The following is an 18,700-nucleotide window of genomic DNA, read 5'->3' as shown; positions in this document are numbered from 1 at the left end:
CATTGGTTATTCAGGAGTGTTTTTTAATTTCAATGTGTTTATGAAATTCTTGACGTTTCTTTTGTTATTGATCTCCAATTTCATCACCATATGGTCTGATAATATACAGGGGCTAACTTCAATTCCTTTGCACTTACTTGAACATGTTCTATGAGTGAGTATGTTGTCATTTTTGAGAATAACCCATGTGCAGCTGAAAAGAATGTGTAATAATGATTTTGTGAGGTGGTACACTCTGTAAACATCTGTTATGTTCATTTATTCAAGAGTTTCATTGGGTTCTAATATTTTGTTTTTTATTTTCTCTCTAGTTGATCTATTTGTAACAGTGGGGTATTTAGGTCCCCCACTACTGTCGTATTTGTGCTTATTTTATTTTTCATCTCCATTAGTATTTGTTTTATATAGTTGGGTGCACTGGGGTTTGGTGCATAGATATTTATGATTGTCATCTCTTCCTCTTGGATTGTTCCCTTTACAAGGATGTAGTGTCCTTCTTTGTCTCTCTCAATCAGTATTGGTTTGAAATCCACTTAATCTGCAAAGAGAATAGCTACTCCTTCTTTTATTTTTGGGTTCCTGTCACATGGAGTATTGCTTTCCACCCTTTAATTTTCAGTCTGTGTTTCTTTTTGAATTAAGTGTGTTTCTTCTATATAGCATATTGTTGGATCTTGCTTCTTGATGCATTCTCCGAGTCTATTTCTTTTGATTGGTCCATGAAGACCATCAACATTGATGATTAGAACTGATATGTATTGACCTATCCTTGTCATGAGGTTTTTTTGTTATTGTTGTTGGATTCCTTTGCATTTAATTTCTTGTCCTGCCTGATGGATTCATTCTTGTGGGCTTCCTGTGGTTGTGATCTGCATTTTATTTTCCTAGGTAATTGTTTAAAATTTTTTGGAGTGCTCATTTTGTATTCATAAGATTCCTCAGGTGCTCTTTGTCATGAAAGTATCTTATTTCTTTATCTATTTTGAAAGATTTTGTTTTTGGTACTCAGGATTGAACTCAGGCCCTTGCACTTGCTAGGCAGGCAGAAGAACTGCTAATAGCAATAGCAGAAGCTAGAAGCTGTAATTACTTTCTTTAAAAATAATGACAATCAAGAGAAGAAAAAAGAAAAGAAAAGAAAAATAAAGAAGAAATCCAAACTAGGTCCAGAATGGGAACAAATGTAGAAGAAGAACAATGTGGGGCAATGAGAAAATGAGAGAGTGAGAGAGAGAGAAAGAAAAGAGAAAAGAAGAGGAAAAAAAGAAGAAAAAAGAAAAATTTGAAAAGAGTAGAAAAATATAAATTAAAAATAAGAGAAAAAAATAATTTTGAAACTAACAAATAAAAAGTTGAAATGAATGGCCTCCTTCAGGGTATGTCTCTGCTATCACAATAGACAATGTGGGCAGCAGTGTGCAGATATAAGTCAATGAGTCTCAACAAGCCAGAAGCAGACCCGTGAGATTCAGGCAGATTTCTGGCTGCAAGTCCCAAGTTGAGCTCCCCTGTCCTCCCCTGTCTACAAGACATTTAAAGAAGAACTATCGCCATTACTCTTTAAACTCATCAAGGAAATTGAAAGGGAAGAAAGCTTCCAAATTCATTCCTGGAAGCAAGTATTACTTTCATTCCAAAACTAGGGAAAGACCCAACCCAAAAAGAACTACAGGCCAATCTCCCTAATGAATATTGATGCAAATATCCTCAATAAGATACTGGCAAACAGAATACAAAGTGTCATTAAGAAGATCATACACCCTGACAAAGTCGGATTTATCCCAGGGATGCAAAGATGATTCAACATTCATAAATCAATAAACATAATACACTATATTAACAAGGACAAAAACCATATGATCATATCAATATGAGTCAATATCTATCAATTATAACCATCAATGTTAATGGCCTCAATTCACCAATCAAAAGAGACTGGAAGAATGGATTAAGAAGCAAAATCCAACAATATGCTGTATACAAGAAACACACCTAACTCAAAAAAATTCATAGACTGAAAGGAAAAGGATGAAAACCAGTTCTTCACGTGACAGGAACCTGGAAAAAAACAGGGGTAGCAATCTTATTTGGGGACAAAGATTTCAAACCAAAGCTAATTAAGAGAGACAAAGATGGTCACTAGATTCTTGTAAAGGGAACAATTCAAGAGGAGTAGATGACAGTCATAAATATATATGCACCAAACACAAATGCCCCCAACTATGGAAAACAAATATTAATGGACATGAAACAGCAAAAAAGACCTAATACAATTGTAGTGGGGGACCACAATACCCCATTATCACAAATAGACAGATCATCTAGACAAAAAATCAGAAATAAAGTACTAGAACTGAACCAAGCTTTTGAACAGATGGACTTAATAGATGTCTACAGAGTGTTCCACCATGCAAAATCAGAATATACATTCTTTTCAGATGCACACAGGTCATTCTCCAAAATAGACCATATGCTAGCTCATAGGACATGTTTAAGTAAATGTAAAAGAATTAAAGTTACCCCCTGTATATTATCAGACCATAGTGCAATAAAATTGGAAATCAATAGCATAAGAAACTGCAAAACACCCACAAACATATGGAAATTTAATAACTCTCCTGAACAACCAATGGTCACAGAGGAAACTAAAGAAGAAATTAGACAGTTTCTACAAGTAAATGATCATGCCAGTACAACATATAGGAATCTGTGGGATGCAACGAAAGCAGTTCTACATGGGAAATTCATAGCAATGAATGCCCATATTATGAAAACAGAGAGAGCTCAAATAAAAAACCTAATGCCAAACCTCAAGCTCCTAGCAAAAGAAGAGCATGACAAACCCAAAGCTCATGCAAGAGAAGAAATTATAAAGATCAGAGCAGATCAAAGCAATGGAGACTAAGAAAATGATACAAGAAAAAATCAATGAATCAGAGTTGGTTTTCTGAAAGAATAAATAAAATCAATACACCTTTAGCCAATCTTATTAAAAAATGGAAAGAAAGGGCTCAAATCCAAGCAATTAAGAATGAAAAAGGTGAAGTCACATCAGATCCAGCAGAAATCCAGCAGATCATCTTTACCTACTTTGAGAACCTGGACTCTAGTAAAATGGAAAACACAAAAAATAGACAAATTCCTAGATACATGTGAACTGCCAAAGTTAAATGAAGAAGATATAAAAATTCTAAACATCCCAATTACAATGAGTGAAATTGAAAATGTGATCAAAACTTCACCAACAAAGAAAAGCACAGGTCCTGATGGCTTCACTGCTGAATTCTACAAGACATTTAGAGAAAAACTACCACTATTACTCTTTAAAGTCATCAATAAAATTAAAAGGGAAGCAATACTTCCAAACTCATTCCTGGAAGTAAGTGTTACTTTGATTCCAAAATGAGGGAAAGACCCAAGCAAAAAAAAAAAAAAGAACTAAAGGCCAATCTCCCTAATGAACATAGATGCAAAAATCCTCAACAAGTTACTGGCAAACAGAATAAAGAGGGTCATCAAGAAGATCATACACCCTGACCAAGTTGGATATATCCAGAGGATGCAAGGATGGTTCAACATCCGTAAATCAATAAATGTAATGCACTACATTACAGAGCCAAGGACAAAAACCATATGATCAGCTCAATTGATGCAGAAAAAGCATTTGACAAAATCCAACACCCATTCATGATAAAAACGCTACAGAAAATTGGAATAGATGGTCTTTATCTCAACCTGATTAAGGGTATCTATGAAAAACTAACAGCCAACATCATACTAAATGTTCAAAAACTGAAAACCTTCGGGCTAAAATCAGCAACAAGACAAGGATTTCGACTATAACCACTCCTGTTCAATATAGTTCTGGAAACATTAGCCACAGCAATTAGAAAAAAGAAAGATAAAAGGAATAAGGATAGGAAAGGAAAAAGTTGAACTGTCATTATTTGCTGATGATATGATACTTTACATAGAAGACCCAAAAACTCCACCAAAAGACTTCTAGACTTAATTGACAGATTCAGAAGAGTAGCTGGATATAAGATCAACACTCAAAAATCAATAGCTTTCTTGTACACAAATAACAGACTCATTGAGAGAGAAAGTTGGGAAACAATTCCTTTCATAATAGCATCCAAAAAATGAAATATCTAGGAATCAATCTAATAAAGGAAACAAATGACCTCTACAATGAAAACTACAGCACTTTGAAAAAAGAGTTCAAAGAGGGTATAATAAAATGGAAAGAAATCCCTTGTTCCTGAGTAGGAAGAATCAATATAGTGAAAATGGCCATATTCCAAGGCTGCTATACAGATTCAATGCAAGCCTGATTGAAATACCAACTGTATATTTCACATAACTAGAGAAAACAATCCAAAAATTCATTTGGAACCAGAAGAGACTTAGAATAGCAAAAGCAATTCTAGGCAACAGAGACGTGACAGGAGATACTGTAATCCCCAATTTGAAACTATACTACAAAGCCACTGTGATAAAACCAGCATGGTACTGGTAAAGAAACAGACCTGAGGATCAGTGAAACAGATTAGAAGATGCAGAAACAACTACAGACTCACTCAGCTACCTCATCTTTGACAAAGGAGCCAACCATCCTCACTGGAGGAAAGATAGCGTATTTAATTAATGGTGTTGGAAAAAACTAGATTTCAACCTGCCGAAGATTAAAACTAGACCCATATCTATCACCATGCACTAAACTAAAATCAAAGGGGATTAAAGATCTAAATATTAAAACAAAAAACTAAAGTTGCTGGAAGATAAGTTAGGTAGAACTCTTGAAGACATTGGCATAGGAAAAGACTATATGAACAAAACCTCAGTAGCACTGGAACTAGCACAAAGAATCAACAACTGGGATTTCATCTTATTAAAAAGCTTCTGTACTGCAAGAGAAACCACCAACAGAGCTAAGAGACAATGTACAATGTGGGAAAATATTTTTAGCAGCTGTACCTCAGACAAAGGACTGCTATCTAGAATCTATAAAGAACTGAATAAAATCAGACTCCCCAAATTTAAAGACACAATTCAAAAATGGGCATCTGAAATGAACAGACATTTCTCAGGCAAAGAAGTAAAAGCAGCAAATAAACATACGATAAAATGTTCAACATCAGTGGTCATTCAAGAGATGCAGATGAAAACAACACTGAGATTCCACCTCACCCCGGAAAAAATGGCTGCTATCAAGAAATCAACCAATAACAAATGCTGGTGGGGTTGTGGGGAGAAAGGAACCCTTCTCCATTGTTGGTAGGAGTGCAGACTGGTGCAACCACTGTGGAGATTAGTATGGAGATACCTCACAGAACTAGGAATAGAGGTCCCATTTGACTCAGGTATTCCCTTGCTGGGTATCTTCCCCAGTGAATTAAAATAATCATACCACAGAAATATACGTGCATCCATGTTTATAGCGGCACAGTTTGTAATACCTAAAGCTTGGAAACAGCCCAAGTGCCCATCAACTGGAAACTGGATAAAGAAGATGTGGGGTTTTTTTCTTTATAAAATGGAATACTACTCAGCCATAAAGAATGCGAAACTAGAGACATTTATAGCTAAATGGATGCATATTGAGGCCATACTCTATGTGAAATAAATAGGACACAAGTGTGTAAATACTGAATAGTTGATCTAGTGTGAGAAACTGAAAGTGTAAATAAGAATTAACATGATTAAAACAAATAATTGATAATTTGAAATAGGGAGAAAAGTTCCAAGGGGTAGGAGAAGTGGGAGGGGCAGGGGAAAGGAAAGAAGGGAAAAGAAAAATTATAAGAAAAGGAAAAAATGTAAACAAAGTCTTTGTAAACAAGGAAGGGTGGAGGGGATGAAGGGAGGACAGGGAATAGGGAAAAAATAAGAACCAAAATACGTCATGTATAGGTACAAGTACCCAATGATAAATGTAAATGTATTGTATACCTAAAATTTACCTAGAAGAGAATTTAAGGAAAAAATATTCATTCTTCTTCACATGGGTTACCAAGTTTCCCTGCATCATATTTAGAAGTTCTTTTTGCTCAAGGGTACATCTTATATTCATTTGTGGAAAATCAAACGGCTGAATATTCTTAGTGTTTTTTCTACATCCTCTATTCTATTCCATTGGCCAATATGCCAGTTTTTGTGTCAATATTATGCTATTTATACTACTGAGGCTTTGTAGTATAACTTGAAATATGGGATTGTAATGTCTCCTGCCTTGCTCTTGTTGCTCAGAATTGCTTTGCTTATTCTAGATCTCTTTGGATTCCATATAAATTTTAAAATTATTATTTCAATTTCTGTGGAAAAGAAGTTGATAGTATGTTTTTATGGCATTGCATAAATCTCTATATAAGTTTTGGAAACATAATGCCTTACCTACTTTTCTCATTTCTGAGACAAAATACCCAACTTCCAAAGTTAAAGGAGGAAAGGTTTATTTTGCTTACAGTTTTATCCTCTACATTCCTATAGGCATTCTGTTCTGTGCTCTGACTAGAATCACTCACCCAGCTCTGCTTATGACATTCTAGCTTTTGTCTAGTCTACATCATCAAACCTATTAATACCCAGTAGAAAACTATAACCCAAAGATATATACAGTCAAGACCATAGTGATAAAGCTAGCTATAAGAAGGGGCTCTAATTGCTGACCCCTTCTGAAAGTTTCCAACTACAGTAGTGTCTCACCACTGTTATGAGTTATTAGAAAAAACTACAGTAAAATTTATAAGAGCTCAAGAGTTTTTAAGTTTTGTAGCTAAAATTGTTTTTTAAAATTATTAGATTTTTAATCTTTTTGCTGCTAAAAATTAAAAGGAAATTATGACAAAATATCAAAATTATAGTTAACCTCCATTAGTGATAGGGTCTAAGAGCCAGCAGGTTACAATCCCTATTTTAGTCCTTTAAAAACGGTTTCGAAACATGGCTCTTTCCCTGACTTGCTTTTTTACATTAGTACTTACACTTTGATTATACATGCTCTAATTTCTTTCTTTTTTTTCAAAATGACACAAATCATTTAATGTATTTATGAGAAATTTTATAGCTTGTATAAACAAAGAAGTATAAAAATTTAAGGCACAATGAATAACTATTTAAACATTACAAACTGGCCACTATTGGACAAGTGGTGAAAATAAAATTCAAAAAACATAAAACCTTCATGTCACTATCTTCTACAATCAGAAAGGTTTCTAGGTAAACTCTTAGGTAGTAGAACCACTCATTAGTAACTAAATAGCTGAGCTAATGATGCTATCTCAAAGTTAAAAACAAATGGGAAGAAGTTGGGCTAGCATGCTTTAGAGCTGTTAGTAAAGTATAATTTATGGTGACATTAATTACATTATCTCAAGATTGTTAAGCACTAAGTTATACAGTTTATACCCATGAATAAAAAGATGACCACATACTATGAACCACCATAGCATGAATCCACATAACTAAAGTCTCCTAAGAAGAGTTTATCTTTCCTAAATTTTTCAAATTTCAGTTAAAGAACTTCAAAGAACTTCAGCTTTCAATTTCATCTTTCAACTATCAGTTGAAAAACTTGAGCTTCAATTAAAAATTTAATTCATGTTTATTGACTTCCACAATAGGCCCACAGTATGTATTTTAAGTTTCTTTTAAGCTGTATTTTACATAAGTTTATGACTGAAAGCTTAAATGTTGTTTAGAAGGCTGTTAACATAACAATTTCTAAAAGCTCTTACAGTGTTGTTTTGGTTTGGGTGTTTTTAGTACTGGTGTTGAACCCAGGGCCATGCACATGCCAGATAAGTGCTCCACCACTGAGCTATATCCCCAGTTCTATGAAAAAGCTTTTAAGATCAGCATTTCTACAGTATTCCAACACATTCTTTTTATCCACATTTGTAAACATCTCAAGGTTCTGTATACATATTTAGGGATATTTTCAAATTAGCTTCTTAGTATATAAATTTGTTGTTGTTGTTTTTTGGTACCGGAGATCAAACTCGGGTCCTTGCGCTTGCGGAGCAGGTGGCAGAACCACTGAGCTAAATCTCGGGCCTAAATTTGTAAAGTTTACAAATAACCAAGTAGGTAGAGAAATGGCCAGCCTGGTTTAAGTAAACTGCGCTTCTTAGTGTTGCCACTTCAAAATGGTTATTCCTTTTAAGGAATAGTTAAATAATAGCTCTTGATAGTTAAATCTATATCTGTCTCCCAGCTCCTCAACCCCAGCTCTAGGAGTCTTTAAGGGCTGAATGAGTGATAGAAGCAAGATGCCTAGAATCAGACAGAATCAGATGTTACATTAATTTACTCCACAGCTAGTGTTAACTTTATGATCAAAGCTTATTAATTTTAATAACTACCGAAAAAGAATACAAGATTAAATGACGCATTAAAAAATGGAAACCCATATTAATATTGGTGTAATAAACACTTCTCCAAAACATGGCTATTCTCAATGAACTCAAAAAGTGCTTCCATCATGCTCATTTTATTACACACTCAGTGAACCATCCTTAGTGGAAATTAACATATATTAAATGTAAAGCTTAAAATGTAAGGCATGACATGAGAAAATGTAAGAGGGGAATCTTTCATTTTAATCTGAAATTACAGGATTACTGGCTCCAGTTAGCTTTAATCAAGTTTACTTTTTTCTCTTTACAAATGCACAGATAACAGACGAGCTTGCTAATTTAACTCTTCTTAATTTATTAAGGCCTTAATTTTTTTTATAAGGATCATTTTAAAATCAAAACATTGGGCTGAGGGTGTAGCTCAGGAGTAAAGAGCCTGCTAACATGCCCTGGGTTTGATCCCCAGCACTAACCCCCAAAAAGAAAAGCTAAAGCACTAATTCAATACACAGTGAAAGCAGAGTAGAAATATCCAAACTTCGGACCCAACTTTTACTAAGCCTAACAATGAAGAAACTTTTCCTTTCCAGATAAATTAATAATTTAAAATATAAATAATTGTTTTAAGTTCCACTGAATAGAGAATGTGAAAGTTCCTGGTACAAAAAAAATTTAGCATTCAAAGTCTGATAGTCATTTCATTCTATGGTGGAACAGAGCCTGGATTTTGTTTGCCTTCTATAAGTACTTCACAGTCTTTCTCCATTTCAAAATTAAGATTCGTAAACGAAGTGGATACCACTGTTTCTGGTTGATCTGTCTGAACAGTGCAATTAGCCTGTGTCTTACTCTGCTGGAATTGTCTTTCTGCTTCTTCAGACATCCTGTTTTCTTCTTCCTCTTCCTCCTCCTCTTCCTCTTCTTCCCCCTCTTCCTCCTTCTTCATCCGGTAATACTCATCAATGGCATATTGGTATTTTGGGGTGCTGATGCCCAAAACAAATGCAATCTTCTCTCCAAGAAAGTCACACACGGATCAATAGTAGGCAAAACATCTTTCTTTTCTAGGCCCTCAACCTCATCTTCATCTGTGCTGTATTCTTCCATTGTTTCGTCACTAACAAAGTGGATGACTCTCCTTGGGACTTTCTTCTTTTTTCCTATGACTCCTAGTTCTACATTTTCAAAGTCTCTTTCATTACTCATCTGCGGCGCTGAGTCCCTGAACGCCGCGGGCGCCTCAGCGCCTAACGCCGACACGGTGTCCGCTCCTTCCGCACAGCCCACCCCCGCTCCATCGTCGTTCAGGCCACCAGGCTGCTGGTCAGACAGGGAAATGGCCCATTACCCCAATTCCATCCCCTGCCTACCCGCCCAGTGGCTGACGGCGCGGCCGCAGGGGAAGAGGGGACTCAAGGGGGGCGCCGCCTATGGTCTAATTTCTTAAAAATTTTATTTATTCTTGGCTATTGGCTGCCAAATTCCAAGTGATCAATAGATATAATCGACAATAAATGTGCTAGACTTTTTAAAACCAAAATTCACCAGATTGACTTTATAAAGAGAGTTTATAATTGCTAAATTACAACATGATTTTTATTTAAGGCCTATTAAATTAGCTCCCTGAAGAGAGTCCCTCTCTGTGGTCTTCCCTACATCAACCCTTCTCAGCTCAAAGCAGTTAGATAGAAACTATAACCATTCTCCCCTAATCAGGGTCAGGATAGCTCTTTAGAAGAAGTATTATAGACAGCTAAGTCAGTTAGACACATTATAGGTCCTTAAAACATATGTCCATTGGATAACCCACAGGGACAAACCATTGTTGGCATGCTCACTTTTCCCTGAAAATACAATTACATAAACAAAAAAGGGAGAGTACAGCAAAATGCACAGTAAAAATGTGAGTACATGATAAAACTGTTTAATTTTCAAACTTTCCATAATACAGTTGAGCTAAAATGAGCCATGAAAAACTGTAACTACTCTATACAAACACACAAGTATCAGTGATGTTCTGAGTAATGTTTGATATATTTACACATTTTGTAATGTTTAAATTTGGTTAAACATATTTATCCCTTTTGTCAGTTATGGAGAAAACACTCAAAATCATTTCCACTAGTGTTGAAATCTTAAAAATCTGCTTAGAAACCTGTGGCACCAATGAAGGATGTACTCAGAATCTTTATTTGAAAATTTGTATCTTACTTTGTCAGAATCCACTGATTCTTCCCGAGATAATTGGAATTCCATGAGACATATATGTAGAAGAAAACCAAGAACTGAGTTTCAGAAATCAAGACTAGTAAACATATATTGCAGAGTGAATTTCTACAGACATTCCTATTGTCGTAGAGAAGAATTATATTGTCTCTTTGCAGAGAGTGTGACTTCAGCCTTTCACAGCTCCTGATCCTAGAGGAGAGGTGAGAAGCTCTTTCTGGATTCTCAGGGCAAGGTTTGGGTACAGGCAGCAGGTGCATGGGGGCACTGTGCCACGGCACAGAAATAGGTTCCTACATCTGTTGTCTGGGTGGCTGTGATGTGCAGGGAGCTGTCCTTCCTTTTTCCTCCAAATTGGGCTGTCAGCCTTTCCTGCTTCTTCACTTCTGCACCCTTCGTTAATATCATCAGGAAGACAGGACATCCTCCAGGCTTCTGTTTATACCACTGTAAATTGTTTAAAATGCCTGAGAAATTGCAGTATGTGGTGAAGTTCTCTCCTTCCTTGATGTACTGGAATTGAGGAGTTTGCTTTACCTGTTGTCCATGCCTCTCTGTTCAGAAGGACAGTCAGAAAGAAGCATCATATAAAGTTTAGCGAAATCCCTATTCCCTAAGGTACAATGGTCTTGATCTTTCTCATTTTTCATGCCCATTTTTCTCTCCTGCTCCCCATATTTCCATCATCCTTTCCTCCCCCTCATTTAGCTCTTATTTCAGATAGAAATAGAAAGCCAATTATCTGCCTGAAGATAATTTCCTACTATGTTGAAATTTTGAGAAGCAGCCCCGGATTTTGGAACTCACCTGACAATTGCATCCAGAAGATCAATAGGATTGTGATGAGCTGCATCCCTGTCTCTTCCTCTTGAGAAAGAACCACTGAGTCTGAGTGCCTCTATGTGAATTTCCCTAGCACAAGCTTCTTTCAGCTCTAAAAAAATAGTTGTGGTGTCTCACGCAAAGCTTGTTGTGTATTGGAAAGGAAGAGAAAAAGAGTGTCTGCAACTCGAGACAGTACATTGAGCTTTTGTCCACTTACTTCAGAGGAGAGTCTGTTTGCAGAAGCTGCGCCCCAGTGACTGATCTTGGAAACTGCTTACTCAATATCCAATTTTTTTAAAAGTTGCGTTCTAATTTAGGTGATAGCTATGTGTGTTAATGACTAGAAAGAAGATAAATATCAGTTTATCATTACTAATATTGTTCAGGAAGGTAAGATTTGCCTCACAAAAGTAGATTCTATTATTTAAAACTAGGGCATCAGAAGAAAACATACTTTGCCATTTCTATTGTCATCAAGAATCATGCTTGCCATGTAGCACATGCTTGTACATGAGCTCATGCAATATATTGGTTCACACATTTCAATAAATGTGGAAACGACTCATAATTTATTATTAGACAGAAAATCACTTCAAACAGAAAATGAAAAATACATTTTGCTCTTTGTAATACAGATTTCCTTTACAAATTATTCATTTAGAGTTGATTTCTACTGTCCTATTATGTTACTTGCACATATTGCAGTAGTGGGAGGCATTAATATAACTAAGAAGAAAAGTCTAATCCATTAAATATCATTTCCTGTATGAATGCTTACTTGAAACAAAAGCTTGAACAGAATAGCATCCTATTTTGTCTGATACATTCTATTGATACATTATATAGTGGAAAAATGTGGATGAGCACATAAATTAATTTTGGGAAAAGCTGTGGGACCCACAGAACTTTGGTTAGACTTATCATAGTATTTACTACTCTGGATTATAACTATACATTGATTTTCTAAGCTGACCTTATATATTTTGAGGGTATATATCCTTATCATCCTCAAGAAATGTGCTGTTTTGTGTGGTAATTAACAATCACATGGGAATCATTTAATTAAATACAATTTAAATTTTATTTTCTCATTCATGCAAGCTACATTTCAAAAGCTGAATAGCTACATGAAGCTAGTGTCTATTGGACAGTGCACATGTAGAACTTTCTTACCATCTCAGAAAGTTCTACTGGATAGCCCTGCTCTAGTATATAGAGTCTATAGAATTAAAGAATTTTGTCTATTTTGTTTGGTGATGTGTCACAAATGTACTCCCTAGTAAGTGGCAAGCACTTGATAAAAATGTCTATTGCTCACCAACATATCCTCAAAAGCATAGGTCAAGTATTTACCATACTTTTTGGTACACACAAGCACACACAAACAACATTTAACAAACATAAACTAGCTGTAACTCATATCTATGAATAATAGGCATATAACTGAAGCTGAGTACAGACATATACATATAATATACATGTGAAATGGCTAACACCACTGTGCATAATTTCCTTAGCCTAATTACATTTGCAAAGGCCCACAGTTCTGGGAGTGGACATATTATTTAGGATCCAACTATCAGTTCACTATGAAAATTTAATGTCTAAAGAGTTGCTGTGTAAATATATTACTGGTAGAAATCTCAACTTTTCATTTGCCACTAGCGAAATGTTAGAAATGTGGCAGAAAAGGATGGAAAATAAACATTAAAGGTAATATAGGGAAAGACTATGTAAATGACCTTCTATCTTTTACTATAGCTTTCACCTTAGAACTTATAATGGTTCTTCATTATCCCAAGACAAACAGGAAGTGATCTGATTGGGCATATTTCCTAATAACTCTAGTGTTTATGTAGAAGTTGGATTCCAGTAGAGAAACAATTAGGAAATAACTATGATCATCCAAGAGCATGATGAATACCTGTAACAGAAGGATAGCAAGGAGTATAGATATAAGGAAATAAATATGAGTGGTATTTGAGAGAAAGAATTCATATTATCTTGATAATTATGGAGCATTGTGCTTTATTAGTACTCTAGTTAGTATTTACTTGTCATAAGGAATACTTGTGGTAGGAAATGTCCAAAGATACCCTCATTGATTCTCACACCCTGTGTAATCTTCTTACACACTCAATCTGGTCTGGCACCATGACCCACTTTAATAAACAAAATGAAGCCAAACTAACATCATGGCAATTATTTGAGTAGAAATTAAATGGCCTGGTAGCTTCACTTTTGGAAGACCTGAGCCACCAGTTTAAACAAGCAGATTCCCCAATAGACAGACTGTGAGGTGAAGCCACCTACAAGGGCACATGGAAGGAGCCAGCCCTGAGAATAAGTACAGTAAGAGAGCAGTCCAGCCACCTAGGGAGACTATCTAGGACCTCAGCCAAGATTCTCAATCTCCTTCAAGGCAATAGGACACAAGGAAAAGGAAAGACACAGAAACAAGACTTAAACAGAAAGTTGGGAACTGGGCTGAGCCATGCCAAACATGTGCCAAGGACCCCAAGCAGCCAGGACCACTGGTATTTATTGATTATACAAGGATGAGTAAAATAGGGTAGGGGGTTATGTGTAACATTCAGTGATATCACCTGACACAGACAAAATTTATAAAAAGAGGATTAGTCATTCTTGGAAAAAGACCGGAATAGACCAAAGGTAGGGTGTGGTTAACTAGTAAGCTACTAAAACAATTAAGGGAGGGGTAGGTCTAGGAATGAAAAGTAGTTTGGAGCCACATGGTCCTTGGCTCCAATGTTATCTCACTTAGGAGCCCTGTAGCTTCACAGACCAGGACTTAGGTCTCTGCTACAGCTGTGTTGGGGGGGGGGGGGATGCTCGCCTGCAGTGTCATCTGACATGCTCCTGTGAGTCACATAGGCTTCAGTCCAACGCCGAATACATTGTGGTCAATTATGGGGGAAAATGCCTACTCCATATTATAGCCTGCTCTGTCTTTGGTCACGGGAGTCTGTCAAAGAAGACCAGTTGAGTCCAGTCTTCCAGGAATTCCCACCAAGGCTCCAGATATGCAAATGATTATTTTGAGAAGTTCCAATAATTTAACACTTGCATATTTAAATGTTACTGTAAATGACTTGCAGAGCAAAAGTCTAGACAATTCTACATAAATACAACAATATTTGTCCAGTTTAATATTTTATAGCAGGTTTGAATGGCAGAGGCTGTAGAAATAATTTTATCTTTTTTGCATTCATTCAACAACTATATGTTGATTTCCCTACTGTGTGCTAGGCTGTGTGTCAAACATGGAGGATGCAATGGTGAAGGGGATAGAAAAGGACACCTGAACTAGTGGGAGAAGGAATAAAAGAGATTTAAAAAATAGGATAATTTTAGGAGATGATAAATACTACAAATAAGACCATATGATACTGTACTGGGATGGAGAGGTTCTCTTGGCATGAGACAGATATGGAGAGAAGACACCACTCTGTGATAACAGGTGAGGTATTTCATCTCTTGCATGATAAATTTTCTTTTCTTTTTTTATAGTAATTTTTATTATATATACGCAGCTCAGTACCCATAGTATTGTTCATTTAAAATGGCTGTTCACAAGTATAAACAATGAGTGATACTGTATATTATACCCCAGATGAAACATGATTCACTACATGCTGAACTGATTTCTTTTAAAACTTCAAAATATAATTTTATAATCAGGTACTCAATTACTGACAATTTTAAGCCATCATAATATCCAAAAAGGGTCAATGTACTTAAATTTAAATTTGTAACATTTCAATGCTATTTTGGAACACTACTTTCTATATGTTCACATTCATGTGAAAGAACACATCATTAATGATCCAAATGCAAATCAGAATTCTAGGTCTTAGTTCAATGTTGTAGTATTTCAAGTTAATTAGATAATTAGAAACCCACGACAAATCAGCTAAGTGATGAATAGATTCCTTCACTTTAGCATGACTAAAAAAACTATATGAAGTAGATAATATACCTTTAAAACATTAGAGATCTTTGTCCTTTGTTTATGACTTTTACTTTTTTGGTTAATACAGGTAGAATGTTTCTTTTTTTTTTTTTTAAAGTACAGACCACTGTATTTATTACATGTTTAACACATTCAAATTACAGAATTCAACTCCGAAATAAGGTAATAAATGCCTGTTAAAGTGTTACTCAGTTACATTTTTTCTCCTAACATTTTAACACAGCAGAATACCTTAAGACACGTGTATAAATTCAGTGCACTTTCAGTGGCTCACAATCTTGAGACAAATGTGACGTTTGCCCATAAAAAAAGACAAAGACTTCAATATTTGAAAAATATTACTGATATGAATTAAAAATAAAGGAAAAATGAAACACTGCACTTTTACCATGACTGTTCTGGCAGCTGACGGCCTAACACTGTTAAAGGACGCTCCCGCGTCCGGCACACCCTGCACATGCGCACTGCCTAAGGGCTCAGTTTTGCCATGCAGCTTCTCTGCGGGTCACCACGGCTCCTCCAACCCCCAGGCCTGTCTCCCACCTCCCCAGGGACCACTCTGGTGGGGCCTGAGCTCCTCCCCTTTCCTGTGGTCCCTTATTCCTCCAGGTCTCCACTCTCAGCAAAAATGCCGGGCACAAAACTCACCTAGCTGAGCTTCCTCTCAGAGCTCTGCGGCCAGGTGCCACCCTTCCCTGACTGAACAACGGCTAAGAGGAAAGATAAGGAGTCTGGCCACAGAGCTCAGCCTCCCTAGCTGAGGACCACCCTCTACGATGCAGACAAGGCTGATGGGCCTGATTTAGAACTTAAAACATTCAATGAGTCTAGGTAGACTATATACTGATCTAGAGTTCTTTGTATCTATTCTTTCCTTTTTGGTACCAGGGATGGAACTCAGGACCTTATGCTTTCAAGGCAGGTGGCAGAACCACTGAGCTAAATCCCCGGCCCTCTAGTAACTATTTTTAAAATCATAAAAATATAAAAATTGCACATATTCTATTAAACATTTCAACGGAAACCTGTTACCCTACTTTTGATTAGTGGGTTCAGAAAGAACAAAAGCGATGTCATGTTCTCGGTGGCTGACCCAAAATTGTGCCCCCAGCCCTGGACCTGATACCAATGCACATCTCCTGCCACTAGACAGCTGTGTGCTCCAGGCACGTCTCACGACAGTTACTGCTGCCACTCGTGAACACGCCGTGACCCCTCCAGGCAGCTGCCACACATTGTGAGCATCTGACCCCATTATGCTAACCTGACCCCGCCTTAGTGACCCTGGATACACGGAAGCACCGGGCACTGTCTGCACCACAGGCTGCTCTGTGCCCGCTGCAGAGTGAGAGCCTGACCTCTCCACTGTCAGAGCAGCAGCAGGTGAGGGGACCCTGGGGACAAGCAGGAGTGGAGGCGGCTGAAAAGCCAGCTGTGTGGCCAGCAGCCCTCCACATCAGCAGAGTCCTCCACTGCCACAGCCTGGGGTTCAGCCTGAGCCTGACCTTCTGGAAGTCACACGGAGATCCAGTCACCCGTCACTTTCAGCAAAGTTTCACTCATGTTTTTAGGAATAAAATTAATAAAACGTTACATTTTTAAAATGATTAACTTAAAAATTAATCCAAAACAGTGCTTTTATTTGTGTTGTGCACGCTACTGACTACCGAACTATCCCAACCCAGGTCCTCGTGGCACCTGTATGAAGCGTGAGTGATGAGATGATTGAGAAGCAGAATGCTGGCCAGGTGAGCTGACCCACCAGCGCCGAGCACAGTGACTTCAGACTGTTACCTGAACCGCTCTATGCTGACGTGTCAGAACGCATGAATTAAGGGACTATTTTCTGCAGCACCATAAGGTTTTATAAAATACTACTTTAGAGTCGCACGGAACACATGCCGAATCAGCCCGCTGCAGACAGGCAGGTCTGTGCATGCCCTACCAAGGTCCTGAGTCATGCGGAAGACGCCTAATCACCCCGCTGCAGACAGGCAGGTCTGCCCATGCCCTACCGAGGTCCTGAGTCACACAGAACATGCCGAATCAGCCCGCAGCAGACAGGCTGGTCTGTGCTTGCCCTACAGAGGTCCTGAGTCACGCAGAAGACGCCGAATCACCCCGCTGCAGACAGGCAGGTCTGTGCTCGCCCTACCGCTGTGCAAAGTCACTCAGAAGACGCCAAATCACCCCGCTACAGACAGGTAGCCACCTGATTCCACACTACAAAGACGCAGAGGACACCAGACCACCAGACCAAGGTACTGAGTCCCACTGTTCCTGGCTGAGATGTAAGGGCTTCTGAGCCATCGTCCCACTGCTCCTGGTCCAGAGGAAGGGGCTTCCTGGTCACCATCACTCCCGCTACTCCCAGCCCAGAGGAAAGGGCTTTTGGGCCACCTTCTGTCCCGCAGCTCCTGGCCCAAAGGAAGGGGCTTCCAGGCCACCATCTCCCCCACCGCTCCCGGCCCAGAGGGAGGGGCTTCTGAGCCACCATCCCACTGCTCCTCGTCCAGAGGAAGGGGGTTCCTGGCCACCATCCCTCCTGCTGCTCCCAGCCCACAGGAAAGGGCTTCTGGGTCACCATCCCTACCACTGCTCCCGGCCCCTGGCCCACCTCACCCAGCTCAGAGGAGGTAATCAAAATGAGAAAACACATAAATAAGTCTCAAAACCAGACTTCCAGATCATCTACAGCAACCCCAAAGGGAAATGAGATGGAACACTCTGATACTCAACCACCTGGACCCACTGAACTGGCAACAAAAGGGGATCTGGAAAAAAGGAAATCAGAAATAATTTCTCAGATAACAGGAGAAATTGTGCCCTTAGTTCAAGACATGATGAGTAAATCTAGAGAGAAGCTCAGGAACATGATGGAATCCAAACATAAGAAACAAATGGAATCCATAAAACAGATGCAAATAGATTCCCAGGACATGAAAAACTCCATTGAAAGTCTACAAAGCAGAATGAGCCAATGTGAGGACAGAATTTCAGGTATAGAAGATAAGATTGCAAGTAGTGACCAGGAAAAGAAAAATTGCTTCAAAATTATAAGGGAACATGAGAAATCAATCCAGCAGCTGCTAGATGATGCAAAGAAGAATTACATAAGACTGATTGGGCTCAATGAAGAAACAGGAGAGAGTGCAGATGACATAAAAAACCTCTTCACAGAAATAATGGCAGAAAACTTCCCAAGCAGGGGAAAAGAGCTTGACATACAGATAAGTGAGGCATATAGGACTCCAAATAGCCTTGATCAAAAAATATCTACACATAGGCATATAATTGG

General features: G+C 37.9%; 1 pseudogene and 1 gene segment (V, D, J or C); both read right to left on the bottom strand.

The window, feature by feature from the left end:
* Window positions 1-18,700, bottom strand: part of LOC101705873 (T cell receptor delta constant-like) — a 670,370-nt gene that overhangs the window by 450,094 nt on the left and 201,576 nt on the right.
* LOC110345817 (protein FAM177A1 pseudogene) lies at window positions 8,929-10,613 on the bottom strand (annotated as a pseudogene).

This window comes from Heterocephalus glaber, unplaced genomic scaffold (genome assembly GCF_053883595.1).
Source record: "Heterocephalus glaber isolate CG9 unplaced genomic scaffold, H.glaber_assembly_v1.0 deba00001662, whole genome shotgun sequence".
Taxonomy (NCBI): domain Eukaryota; kingdom Metazoa; phylum Chordata; class Mammalia; order Rodentia; family Bathyergidae; genus Heterocephalus; species Heterocephalus glaber.
The sequence above is the reverse complement of the archived record's forward strand: the minus strand, read 5'-3'. Positions and strand labels throughout refer to the sequence as shown.